This window comes from Phascolarctos cinereus, unplaced genomic scaffold (genome assembly GCF_003287225.1).
Source record: "Phascolarctos cinereus isolate Bilbo 61053 unplaced genomic scaffold, phaCin_HiC Scaffold_5;HRSCAF=322, whole genome shotgun sequence".
In the NCBI taxonomy this organism is placed as follows: domain Eukaryota; kingdom Metazoa; phylum Chordata; class Mammalia; order Diprotodontia; family Phascolarctidae; genus Phascolarctos; species Phascolarctos cinereus.
This window is the reverse complement of record NW_027555958.1, coordinates 446699265-446705401: the sequence shown is the minus strand read 5'-3', so window position 1 is coordinate 446705401 and position 6137 is coordinate 446699265.

Here is a 6137-nt window from a genome sequence, read left to right as displayed (position 1 = left end):
TTTCTCTCTCGGTCGATCTTCTTCTTGTCAGGCGGCTCCTTCTTAGTCTTCTTTGCTGGGCCATTCTCCCTACATCCCCTAACTGTAGGCAGCACCCCCCCCAAGGTCTGTCCTGGCCTTCTTCTCTTCTCCCTCGCTGGGTGATCTCACCAGGTGCCATGAGTTCAATTATCTCTGTGCAGTGACTCCCACATTTATTGCTCTAGCCCCTCACTTCTCTTCTCAGCTTATGTCCCACATCACCTACTGCCTATTGGATATTTCCAACAGGATGTTCTGTAGATGTCTCAAACTCAACATGTCTAAAAATAAAACCTGAATCCTTCCCTTTTCCTAATTTTCCTATTTCTATCCAGATCAACACTATCCTCCCAGCCAACCGGTTTGGCAACATGATATTCAACTCACCCCACATGTCCATTCCAAATCTCTAGGAGTCCTCTTCTCTCCATTCACACAGCAATCACCCTACTTCAGTCTCTCATCATCCCTCACCTGTACTGGCCTCCTAATTGATCACCCTGCTTCCAGTCTCTCCCCTCTCCACCGCATCCAGTCTCATGGACCTCTTAGATTCTATGATAATAGCAAGATGGGTGGGAATCATTGCCTTTACATTTTGTCCATCCATCCATCCATCCATCCATCCATCCATCCATCCATCCATCCATCCATCCAACCATCCATCCATTCGAACATGAGCTTCTTGAGAACAGGGAGAGGAGGCAGCACATGATGGGAAGGCCAAACTCCTACCTCAACCAACCACCACCACCCCTCAATCTTGATGGACCCTGAATCCAAAATTCTTGGGAATAGCAGTGCACCCAGATCATTAACCCTGCTTCTAGCCTGAGCCCCACTGCCATCAATGAGGGGAGAAATCACTAAGGAGAAGGGACCTACCTTGCTTGTCACCATCACCATCAACTGCTGACCACTTTTTATGGGTGGGCAGCTAAACCCACGAGTCCTAGGAGTAGCAGCACTCTTCCATGCTCCCCTATCCCCCCACCCCAGACCACTGGCCAACCCAGCCCTCACAGCCAGAATTCCAAGAAGCAAGCCTGGTGAAGTGATGGCCTGGCCAATGCTTCTGTGTGTGCTGTAGCCACAGCTACCTAAGACTCAAAAGAATGGTCCCATCACCGGTCCTTGGCGTTGTCAACACCAGAAGCAGATAGGATTTTATCAGTGCAAATGACGCTGTAGAAGAGGCATGACCATCCACTTTGCTGCTGCTGCACCCTAAGGACCATGAAACCTTTTCCTCTGACTTGTATAAAGCTGAAACCTTCCCTGTGTGTTGTCTCCCCATTAGAACGGAAGCTCCTTGAGAGCAGGCCTTGCCTTGCTTCTCTATTTGTATCTCAGTGCTCGGTACAGTAACCACTTATTTGATGTCATTTCATTCATTCACTTCTTGTATCTCCAGCCCTTAACAGAGTGCTTGACAAGCAATAAGACCTAATAAATTCTTGAGTGACTTTTTCCTTTGCTGATTTCTTTGCATCTCCAGCACTTAGCACAGCACCTGGCACTGTCAGTCCTTAATAAATGCTTGCTAATTAACTAACTGATTCAATGTAAGCTGTCTCTTCAGAGGTCCAGTGCTTCACGATCCCCTAAGACTTTGGGACCTGAGTCTCTGCTTCATCTCAGGAAGCACGAGTGTGGGGATGTTTCGGAGGTAGGGGGTTTCAGAAAGATTGCTGGAAAAATGTGTACACGAGGGAGGGGAGGTGGTATCAGCTGCTGCTGCTGGGGGTTGGGGGGATTCTGTCTGAGCACAGGGCTTCATGTCCAGCAGGGTTGGAGGCATTCATGGTTTACCTCTACCTTTAAAAAAATTTTTTTTTTTAGGCAATTGGGGTTAAGTGACTTGCCCAGGGTCACACAGCTAGTGTCAAGTATTTGGTCCGAGGCTGGATTTGAACTCAGGTCCTCCTGACTTCAGGGCTGGTACTCTACCCACTGCGCCACCTAGCTGCCCCTACATCTACCTTTGAGACGCAGACTTGGACGTGGAAGCTCCTAGACCTCGGGCAGTAGCCAGTTTGTGACCCCTCATCTGTGAGATGATAGAGGCATCAGAAAGTAGCCCCCTTCCTGCCATCTTTAGGGCAGTTCATCATGCCAACATGTACAACTTCTCTAGACTGACCAGGGAAGGGCCGGGCGAAGGTTGGACTCCTGGCCTTCTCTCTAGGGGTGGGGGTTGTGAGGAGATAGCATGATTTTTCCTAGGCCCACAGGTGTTGGAAGCATTTACCATGATACTTTTATCTAAACTGTTTTTGTGTTTATTATGATGAGCAGTCATGAAGCAAATCCTGACTGATCTAAAAAAAGGGAGCTTCAGTGGGTGGCGACTCTGAGCATTATCATGAATATTTACTCTGTCACAATAAAAAGGAACTGTCACTGCCACAAACGTTTATTAAGGGCCTACCGTGTGTCAGGTTCTGCCTCAGGCACTGGGGGAAGATGCAAGTTCCTTGAGAGATCTCCCCACCCCCAAAATCTGGCATCCTTCCCTAGAATTTTCCCTTAATCCCAATCCTTAAGTCCCTTTAGTATCCCCTCACCACACAACTGCAGGGATTCTTATGAAATCAGAATAGAACTTTTACAACTTCTCCCCTCCTCCTCTTGGATGTGACCTTGAGGACAAAGAGAAGGAGGCTCATCTGTATTCCACAATGACAGAGCCCTTCAGATATCTGAATGCAGCTATTAGAACCTCTTCTCCAGGCTTAACTTGGCCAGGTCCTTCAGCTGATGCCCATAGGACACAGGGCCCCAAACCCTTCGTTATCACGGCCGTCCTCCTCCGCACACTCCAGTTTACCAAGACCCTTCCTAAGCTGTGCAGCCCAGAACTGAACGCAGCGTTGCAGATGAGGCCTGCTGAAGGCAGAGTAAAGCAGACTATCTCTCATCTTTCCCACAAGTCTGAGATACTTTATCAGAGGCTTTGCTCAAACAGAGGTACATCATGTCTGCGACCTTCCTTCCGTTTACCTGACTCCAAATCCAATGTTCTCTCCACACATCATCGTATTGGCAAGGTCATTAGGATATGCTTCTGATGTTCTCCATAAGGTGGCAGAGCCAGGGACGACATTTCCTAGGGCTTCATTTCCCACGATGCTTGGAGGCCAGAGAACAGTGCTCACTGGAAGAAATTCTCCGGACTGTATTTCCTAGAAGACTGCATGTCTAGCCCAGGACAGTGGTCTCTATGGGCAAGGAGTCTGGCCAGGAATGTCTTGGCAAGTGAAAGGTTTAGAAGAGCCTGGAGAAGCCCAGGTGGCCAGCAGAGAGGGGGATGGCAAGTGGAAGGCTATAGATGGAGAGAGGAAGCTGAACAGGAGGGCCTGGAGCTGCTGAGCCATGAATATCCTGAGAGCCAGCTCCCAGCAGAATCTGGAGGCTTCTGGGACTGGGCCAAGGGGCTTCACTACATCACCCATCGGGGCCCCAGAGGGGCAGGAGAGGGGGCCCCCAAGAGTGAATGAGGCATTTATTAAGCACTTACTGTGTGCTAAGTGCTGAGGATGCAAATGGAAAAGAGGGTCCCATCCCCCAGCAGCTCCCCGTCTAGTGAGGGAGACAACCTCCAGGGAAGCTTTCAGCTGCACGTCAGATGGAAAGGTCCCCTGGTCCTTGGGGTGCAGCGGCCAAGCAGAGGGTCAGGCCTCTTCTTAGTGTCATTTCCACCAATAAAATGATGGTGGTTTCTGGTACTGAGCCATTTGATGGGGCCAAGGACTTTGGTGACAAGAGCTTTCCTTTTCTGGGTTCTCAGGCCCCTGCAGGGGCATTTGCCAGACTGCATCTCCACAGGGGGATGGCTGCAGGCAATGGGCAGGAGGCACTCTACTCCCAAGGCCCTTGGGGTCAGCATCTTGGGCTCTGTCCATCAGGGCCTGAGGGGAGATGGGGGTCAAGATGGTGCTAGCGGTTTGGCACCACCTCCTATCTCTCCCCCAGGTCTTCTCCTACTTCACGAGGATGTAGACATTGCTATCTGGAGTCAAGAATTACATCCCTTGGGGCAGCTAGGTGGTGAAGTGGATAGAGCACCAGCCCTGGAGTCAGGAGGACCTGAGTTCAAATGTGACCTCAGACACATAACATTTACTAGATATGTGACCCTGGGCAAATCACTTAACCCCACTGCCTACCTAACAAAAACAAAAACAAAAAAGCAAACAAACACAAAAAGAATTACATCCTTCTTGGGGTTTTGGCAGGGAAGGGGGTGGCATAGATTAGTGGAGATTAAGAGTAGGCGAGTTTATAATCCCCTTGAAACCTGTAAATGGTTATGGGGGAGCAAAGAGTGAACAAGTGAAAGAATGATAAAGAAGAATAAATAGTGTAATAATAATATTATCATTATAATATATCATTATGACAATAATACAATAATAATAAGTAAATAATAAAGAATAACAAAAAAGCATTTATTAAGGATTACTACGTGTCAGCCAGTGTCCTAAGTGGGGATACAGATACAAAAGGCATGATCATCCTTGCCCTCAAGTTTGCAATCTAATAGAGACTGTCAACACATACATATGAGTGTATATAGGTGTATATGTATATATGGAGAGAGAGAGAGAGAGAGAGAGAGAGAGAGAGAGAGAGAGAGAGAGAGAGAGAGAGAGAGAGAGAGAGAGAGAGACAGGAGTGTGGTCAGGCCGGGGTATTTTGCTTTAGCATGTCATGAGGAAGTGAGTGGAGTCCTAGGGTGATTGGCCCATGCATCCTTTCTAGGAATGGTAGGGGAAGAGGGATAGGAAATGTGGTTGAGAAAGACCCTACTGCACGATTCCCACATCACCTCTTCCCTGGACTTCTGAAAACAGCCTCCTCCCTGGTCTCCCTGCCTCCAGACATCTGTCAAATCCATCCTCCTCCATGTAGCTGCCAAACTAGTATTCCTAAAACACAGGTCTGGCCCACATCACTCCATTGCTCAGCAAAGTCCAAGCGGCTCTCTACTGTCTCTAGCTGGATCAAATACAAACTCCTCTATTGGCCTTTTATAGCCAGACTCCCAGCTACCTAACTGGGCTCATCATTCACTACTCCCTTTCCAGCCCCCTTTGAGCCTAGGCAAGCTGGCTTTTTTTTTTTTTTGGTGAGGCAATTGGGGTTAAGTGACTTGCCCAGAGTCACACAGCTAAGAAGTGTTAAGTGTCTGAGGCTGGCTTTGAACTCAGGTCCTCCTGACTCCAAGGCCAGAGCTCTATTCACTGCGCCACCTAGCTACCCCTCAAGCTGGCTTTCTTGCTATTTCCCACAGAAGTCAGTCAGTTAATAAACACTGATTAAGCACCTACTGTGCCTGGCACTGTGCTAAGTGCTGGGGTTACAAAGACAGTCCCAGGCCAAAGACAGTCCTTGCCCTCAAGGAGCTTATGATCTAATGGGAGAGACAATAAGCAAACACATGTACTGACCAGCTTAGCCAGGACAAATAAGAAACAGAGGGAAAGAATCAGTATTAAGGGAGAATGGGAAAGGACTCCTGTAAAAGGTGGGATTTTAGCTGGGACAGGAGGCAGAGATGAAGAGGGAAAGCAGCCTTCCAGTCTTGGAGGAGAGCCAGAGAAAATCCCCAGGGATGGAGTGTTTTGTATGTGGAAGAGCAAGAAGACCAGAGAAACTGGATCAGAATATGTCTGTGTTGTAAGGTGTAAGGAGAAGGGAAAGATGGGGAGGTGCTGTATGGCAGTCCATTTCCTGCCTCCAGCACGGTCATGGGCTGTGACCCCTGCCTGGAGTGCTCTCCCTCCTCATCTCTGTCTCTTGGCTTCAAGTCCAAGCTAAAATCGCACCTTTGACAGGAATCCTTTCCTGATCCCTCGATTCTAGTCTTCCCTCTATTGATTATTTCCAGTTTATCCTGTACAATACTTATTTGTACACAAATGTTTGCATGTTGTCTCTGCTGTTAGACTGTGAGCCCACTGAAGGCAAGGATTGTCTTTTGCCTCTTTATGTATCCCTAGTGCTCAGCATAGAGCCTGGTATACAGTAGGCGCTTAGTCAATGCTTGCTGTCTGAGTTATTTACATTGCTGCTTCTCGGTCCTAATTAAATACTTTTGCAGTTGGATTTTC